Source organism: Loxodonta africana, chromosome 10, assembly GCF_030014295.1.
Source record: "Loxodonta africana isolate mLoxAfr1 chromosome 10, mLoxAfr1.hap2, whole genome shotgun sequence".
Lineage (NCBI taxonomy): Eukaryota > Metazoa > Chordata > Mammalia > Proboscidea > Elephantidae > Loxodonta > Loxodonta africana.
In genome coordinates this window covers 56,289,497-56,297,480 of record NC_087351.1, presented here as the reverse complement: position 1 = coordinate 56,297,480, position 7,984 = coordinate 56,289,497, and the positions used below count along the sequence as shown (strand labels likewise).

At 36.5% G+C, this 7,984-nt stretch overlaps 1 non-coding gene across 1 annotated transcript; it reads left to right on the top strand.

Moving 5' to 3' along the window:
* The first annotated feature begins 235 nt into the window (after nt 1-235).
* Nucleotides 236-361, top strand: LOC111750228 (U6atac minor spliceosomal RNA). The gene has a single exon (XR_002785381.1). It is a non-coding gene; the product is annotated as a U6atac minor spliceosomal RNA (small nuclear RNA).
* Nucleotides 362-7,984: the final 7,623 nt, after the last annotated feature.

Genomic DNA, 7,984 nt, shown 5'->3' with positions numbered 1-7,984 from the left:
ATTGCTGGATCGTGTGGTAGTTCTATTTCTAGTTTAATGAAGTGCCAAATTGATTTCCAAAGTGGTTATACCATTTTTACATTCCCACCAGTAGTATATAATTATTCCAGTCTCTCTACAACCTCTCCAACATTTATTATTTTGTGTTTTTTGGTTTAATGCCAGCCTCATTAGAGTGAGATGGAATCTCATTGTAGTTTTGATTTGCATTTCTCTAAATTTTTAATGGCTAATGGTATTGTATGAAAAGACAGAAGCTTAGCACTCCTCTTGACAAGGATGGATGAGGCCCTCGGACCTTACAACAAGCATACAGTTAAGGCATTGCCACCTACTTTGTGGCACCTAACCACAGGTTTTGGAAACCCTGGTGACGTAGCGGTTAAGTGCTACAGCTGCTAATCAAAACGTCAGCAGTTCGAATCTGCCAGGAGCTCCTTGGAAACTCTACGGGGCACTTCTACTCTGTCGTATAGGGTTGCTATGAGTCAGAATCAACTCGACGACAGTGCATTTGGTTTTGGTTTGGTTTAATGGCTAATGATCACGAGCATTTCATCAGGTATATGTTAGGTACCTGAATGTCTGCTTTAGTGAAGTGCCTGTTCATATCCTTTGTCCATTTTTTAATTGGGTTATTTGTCTTTCTGTAGTTGAGTTTTCGCAGTATCATGTAGATTTTAGAGATCAGGTGCTAATTGGAAATGTCATAGCTAAAAACTTTTTCCCAGTCTGTAGGTAATCTTTTTACTCTTTTGATGAAGTTTTTGGATGAGCATAGGTGTTTGATTTTTAGGAGCTTCCAGTTATCTATCTTCTGCATCGTTAGTAATGTTTTGTATACTGTTTATGCCATGTATTAGGGCTCCTAGTGTTGTTCCTATTTTTTCTTCCATGAGCTTTATTGTTTCGGATTTTATATTTAGGTCTTTGATCCATTTTGAGTTGGTTTTTGTGCATGGTGTGAGGTATGGGTCTTGTTTTATTTTTTTTTGCAGATGGATATCCAATTACTCCAGCACCATCTGTTAAAAAGAGTCTTTTCCCCATTTAACCGACTTTGGGCCTTTGTCAAATATCAGCTGCTCATAAGTGGATGGATTTATGTCTGGATTCTCAATTCTGTTCCATTGGTCTATGTATCTGTTGTTGTACCAGTACCAGGCTGTTTTGACTACTGTGGCAGTATAATAGGCTCTAAAATCAGGTAGAATGAGCCTCCCACTTTGTTCTTCTTTTTCGGTAATGCTTTACTTATCCGGGGCCTCTTTCTCTTCCATATGAATTTGGTGATTTGTTTCTCCACCTCATTAAAAAATGTCATTGGAATTTAGATTGGAATTGTGTTGTATCTATAGATCACCTTTGGTAGAACAGACATTTTTACAATGTTGAGTCTTCCTATCCATTAGCCAAGTATGTTTTTCCACTTATGTAGGTCTCTTTTAGTTTCTTGCAGTAGTTTTTTTGTAGTTTTCTTTGTACAGGTTTTTACGTCTCTGGTAAGATTTATTCCTAAGTATTTTTGTCTTCTTGGGAGCTACTGTAAATGGTATTGATTTAGTGATTTCCTCTTCAATGTTCTTTTTGTTGATGTAGATGAATCCAACTGGTTTTCGTATGGTTATCTTGTATCGTGACACTCTGCTGAACTCTTCTATTAGTTTCAGTAGTTTTCTTGAGGATTCTTGCAGGGTTTTCTGTGTATAAGATCATGTCATCTGCAAATACAGATACTTTTAATTCTTCCTTACCAATTTGGATGCCCTTTGTTTCTTTATCTGGTCTAATTGCTCTGGCTAGGACCTCCAGCACAAGGTTGAATAAGAGTGGTGATGAAGGCCATCCTTGTCTGGTTCCTGATCTCAAGGGGGATGCTTTTAGACTCTCTCCATTTAGGATGATGTTGGCTGTTGGGTTTGTATAAATGCCCTTTATTATGTTCTATACCTATTTTGCTGAGAATTTTATTATGAACAGGTGTTGAACTTTGTCAAATGCCTTTTCTGCATCAATTGATAAGGTCATGTGGTTCTTGTCTTTTGTTTTATTTATATGATGGATGACATTGTTTATCTAATGTTGGACCATCCCTGCATCCAAACCAAACCAAACCCACTGCCGTTGAGTTGATTGCGACTCATAACAACCCTATAGGACAGAGTAGAACTGTCCGATAGAGTTTCCAAGGAGTGCCTGGTGGATGCATACCTGGTATAAATCCCACTTGGTCATGGCGAATTATTTTTTTGATCTGTTGTTGAATTCTATTGGCTAGAATTTTGTTGAGGATTTTTGCATCTAAGTTCTTGAGGGATATAGGTCTGTAATTTTCTTTTTTTGTGGTGTCTTTACCTGGTTTTGGTATCAGGGATATGCTGGCTTCATAGAAAGAGTTTGGGAGTATTCCATCGTTTTCTATGCTCTGAAATACCTTTGGTAGTAGTAGTGTTAACTCTTCCCTGAATGATTGGTGGAACTCTGCTGTGAAGCCATCTGGGCCAGGGCTTTTTTTTTTTTTTTTTTCCTTGGGAGTGTTTTGATTACTTTTTCAGTCTCTTCTTTTGTTATGGGTTTATTTAGTTGTTCTATCTCTGTTTGTGTCAGTTTGAGTAGGTAGTGTGTTTCTAGAAATTCATCCATTTCTTTTAAGTTTTCAAATTCATTAGAGGACAATTTTTCATAGTAATCTTATATGATTCTTTTAATTTCAGTTGGGTTTAATTTCTTTTAATTTCATTCGGGTTTTTTGCTTCCTCTCATGTTTTTCTTTTGTCACTTTGGCCAGTGGTTTATTAATTTTGTTAATTTTTTCAAAGAACCAGCTTTTGGTATTGTTAACTCTTTCAATTGTTTTTCTGTCTTCTATTTCATTTAATTCTGCTCTAATTTTTATTATTCGCTTTCTTCTGATGCCTGAGGGTTTCTTTTGTTGCTCTCTTTCTATTTGTTGAAGTTGTAGGGATAATTCTTTGATTTTGGTCCTTTCTTCTTTTTGTATGTGTGCATTTATTGATATAAATTGGCCTCTGAGCAGGGCTTTCGCTGTGTCCCAAAGGTTCTGATAGGAAATGTTTTTATTCTCATTGGATTCTATGAATTTCTTTATTCCATCCTTCATGTCTTCTATAACCCAGTTGTTTTTGAGCAGGGTATTATTCAGTTTCCAAGTGTTTGATTTTTTTCCCTGCTTTTTCTGTTATTGATTTCTACTTTTATGGCCTTAGACAAGATGCTTTGTAATATTTCAATGTTTTGGATTCTTCTAAGGCTTGCTTTATGACCTAATATGTGGTTTATTCTAGACAATGCTGCATGTGCATTAGAAAAGAAAGTATACTTGGTTGCTATTGGTGGAGTGTTCTGTATATGTTTATGAGTTCAAGATGGTTGCTTTGGCATTTAGATCTTTGTGTCTTTGTTGAGCTTCTTTCTGGATGTTCTGTCCTTCACTGCAAGTGGTGTGTTGAAGTCTCCTACTCTAATTGTGGAGCTGTCTATCTCACTTTTCAATGCTGTTAGAGTTTTTTTTTTAATATATCTTGGAGCCCTGTCACTGGGTTCATAAATATTTAAAATAGCTATATCCTCCTGGTATTTTGTCCCTTTAATCATTATATAGTGTCTTTCCTTATTCTTTGTGGTAGATTTAGCTTTTAGATCTATTTTGTCAGAAATTAATATTGCCATTCCTGCTTTTTTGATTGTTGTTTGCGTCATATTTTTTTTACATCCTTTGAGTTTTTGTTTGTGTCTCTAAGTCTAAAGTGTGTCTCTTGTAGGCAGCATACAGACGGATCATGTTTTGTTATCCATTCTGTGTGGCTTATTTTTGAATGGCCCAGAAGCTAAGAATGATGTTTAAAATAACAGCAGTATATACAACATGTGCCATAAGTGTATCACAAAACCTGAAATATTTACTATCTGATTATTTACAGAAAAAGTGTGCCAACCCTGATTCAAAACTATATATCAAGACTTATAACGCTGGTACTGGGGCAGACATGGCTCTAGCAGCATGTTTGTCTGTTTTTCCACTTTTGTCTGTTCTGTAATATTTCCTTGGACTTGGGCAGACATGGCTCTGTCAGCATGCTTGTCCTCTTCCCACTTTTGCCTTTTTGACTATATGCCAAATAAAACCTTCTTTTTGCTTTACTAAACTTAGTGATTTTTTTTTTTTTTACAACAGTTAATGGCATAGTTGTCAAGGGTTTCTGAAGCTATGAATCCAGTCAAACTTGAGGAGACCTGAGCTGTGGAGCAGAAGCCGGCAAAGAGAGGTCATATCTTCTGGACCCATGTATTCGTACTCCATGTCCCTTTGACACTGATGGGATAAGTGCTCTCGGAAAACGAGCTTTTGCTTGCTTATTCTTTTTTTGTTCTCTTTCTCATGTTTTCTTAAGTTTTTTTTCTGCATATTTGTTTGACAAACTGCTTGTTTAAGAAGAATCTTTCTTAGATTTTTTCTTGATTGTTTAAGAGTGATATTTAATAACTCTTGGTGAACCGTAGTTGAGGTTTGGATATTTGAAACATTAAAGAGGTAATTCTATCTTCAAAGAGCTCTGAATCACTATAAGCCATAAAAATTTGGGCACGGGTCAGCCAATAAAAACCATTAGGGTGGTCACTGGCCCTTATCATGAGCACTGGCCCTCATGGTAAGGTGCTTGTGGGTCAGACTACAGCACTAGGCTGCCAGCCACCCACAAGCCAACTCTCGTGCAGTGCAGGTACGCACAGTCTAAGTAAAACACCGTCCAAACCCTGGGGTGTGCCTCCTTAGGTTTCTTTTTGTGGCTCAGAGGAAACCTGGAAAGTAGTACTCTCTTTTGCCAATTCTCAGTAGGGAGGTGGCTGCTACTGACTTGTTTTGCCAAATTCTCAGATGGAGGCGACAGCTCCTGACCTGTGTTATGAAATTTGCAGGGAGAGGTGGTAGCTCCTGACCTGTTTTATAAAGTTTGCAGGGAGAATGGTAGTGCCATACCTGTTGTATGATACAATTTCTCAATATAGAATCACAATGTTAAAATTAAAATCATTAGTAGCTATCGTGAAGTACTTTCCAAATTGGAGGAACTAGTATATTAAAGGTTTAAAACAAGAGACTAGGTCTCTAGCTAGCAGAATGAATTAAGTTAAATTTAGAGCTTAATATCTTTGATAAATGAGCCTGGATTTCCCCACTGGTTTGGGGTTCATATTTAAAAACACTATAAAGTGAATATAATAGAGGTAATTTGGAATTCCAGTGACTACTTTGGGAAAACTGGCTTTCATTTGTGTTGTCTTTTCCTCTTTGCGGGGAACTTCTGCTTGATGCTCAGGTTTTGACAAAAGCTCTAATATTCCTCCATGTGAAGCTCTGGCAAATTAATAAGTTTTATCTAGAACCTGTTTATTCCATTGAATTGAGTCCACTAAATTCCAAAAATTGCTATACATCCCTTAAGAAACTAGAATTCCCATGTCCTTGTTTTGTGTGATAATATTTGGTGAGTTTATGTGGTTTTAATATTTCCTTTTGTTTTGAGAGCTTGCATCTGGTTTAAAGTGTTGTATCTAAGTTTCTTTCTTGTGTCAGATTGAAAGCTATGGCTGAGAATTGCTCTTTTTTGTAAGGCTGTCTTAAAACCTCAGTTCTTTCCTCATCCAAGGAAAACTGTATCTTGTGTCTGTCTTATGATTCAGACTTTTTTAGTAGCTAATTGAAAAACTTTAAGTCAATCTTAAAGGTGAAAACTTTCTAGGTAACCTAAGCTAGGTATTATATGAAATGTGTTTTATTTAAGGAAAAAGAATAATTTTGTCTTTAAGAGTAGCAGTTCCAGAATAGTAAAGGGAAAGAAATTAGTTATCTTTTGCCTTTCAAAATGTCTAGGTGAACTTAAACATAGATAAATGAATTGAGATGACCTAATCCTATCTTCTACCATAAGTCAAAAAATACAGAGGGTGGGGCAGTATTAGCCCTCCCCAGCCCCCAGTCTCCAATGTCATATAGCTCCAGGGAAGCTTTTGAAAGACCCTTTCCAAGTAGGTGGAGACATTTTTAAGACAAAAAGAAGATAAGAAAAAATTACTGTCTTGCTATAGTTATCAGAAATTGGGTGGTTCCCAATCATGGAAGAACTTTAGAAGTTCTGTCTAATGTAGGGGAACTTTAAGGAGTCAAAAAATGGAAATCCCAGTGAGACGCACGTGAAATGGCCTGAAAAAAATGTTTCCAAGCCTAATCAGAGACTTAAGGTTATATCCCTGTCAATGAATCGGTCAGTTAAACAGAGACTTTGTGATTTCCAAAGCTAGTTAGTTGATAAAACCTTTAAGGGCTAAAATTGGATTGGAAAAAATATGGGAAATAGTAAAAGTTGAATGAAAACTTAAAATGTTTAAAAAACTTTATTTCAATTAATTATGTTTTATGGTATACAGGCTTAAAATAATTTTGAAGACCTTTTAGGTAACTTACTGATATTAAATTTAGTTAATAGATATTCATGATAATTTAAGCTTATATACTTTTGCTTTTTACGCCACAAGAGAAAGAATATAGATATATTTAAGTCTGCTAATGAGTGTGTTCATTTTTGTCAGTTTTAAGTAATATACTATAAGAGATATGGAACAAAGAGAACACTTAAGAGTTTTATTAAAAAGAAATTTATTTGTTATGGTCAAAAATTTTATCTGTCTGACTGGTTTAATGGTTTAATTTATGAGATTTTTAGGAGCTTTAATGTTAAGTAACACATTAAAAAAAAAAAGAATTGGGTTTCTTTCTGTTGTTGTTAGGGGCTGCTGAGTTGGCTCTCACTTACAGTAACCCTATGTACCACAGAACAAAAACTGGCCGATCCTGTGCCATGCTCAGAATTGTTGCTATGCTTGAGCCCATTGTTGCAGCCATTGTGTCAATCTATCTCATTGAAGGTCTTCCTCTTTTCTGCTGACTTTATACTTTACAAAGCATGATGTCCTTCTACAGGGACTAATCCCTCCTGACAACGTGTTCAAAGTATGTAAGGTGCAGTCTCACCATCCTTGCTTCTAAGGAGCATTCTTGTCATACTTTTTCAAGACAGATTTGTTCCTTCTGGCTGTCAGAATAACTTTTATTTTTTTTATTTTTATTATTCGTTGTTGTTGTTAGGTTCTGTCTAGTCTGTTCTGACTCATAATGACCCTATACATAACAGAATGAAACACTGCCTTATCTTGTGCCATCCTCACAATTGTTGCTATGCTTGAGCCTATTGTTGCAGCCACTGTGTAAGTCCTTCTCATTGGGGGTCTCCTTCTTTTTCAATGACCCTCTACTTTACCAAGCATGATGCCCCTCTCCAGGGACTGGTCCCTCCTGACAACATGTCCAAAGAATGTTAGACACAGTCTTGCCATCCTTGCTTCCAAGGATCGTTCTGGCTGTACTTCTTCCAAGACAGATTTGTTCACTCTTTTGGCAGTCCATGGTCTATTCAATATTCTTTGCCAACACCACAATTCAAAGCCTTACAATTCTTCTTTGGTTTTTCTTATTCATTGTCCAGCTTCTGCATGCATATGAGTTGATTGAAAACACCATGGCTTAGGTCAGGTGCACCTTAGTCCTCAAGGTGACATCTTTGCTTTGTAACACTTTTAAAGTGATCTCTAGTGGCCGATGTGCCCAATGCAATGTGTCTTTTGATTTCTTGACTGCTGTTTCCATTGCTGTTGATTGTGGATCCAAGTAAAATGAAATCCTTGACAACTTCAGTCTTTTCTCTGATTATCATGATGTTGCTTATTGGTTCAGTTGTGAAGATTTTTGTTTTCTTTATGTTGATGTGTAATCCATACTGAAGGCTGTGGTCTTTGATCTTCATCAGTAAGTGCTTCAAGTCCTCTTTACTTTCAGCAAGCAAGGTTGTGTCATCTGCATAACACAGGTTGTTAACAAGTCTTCCTCCAATCCTGATGCCCCATTCTT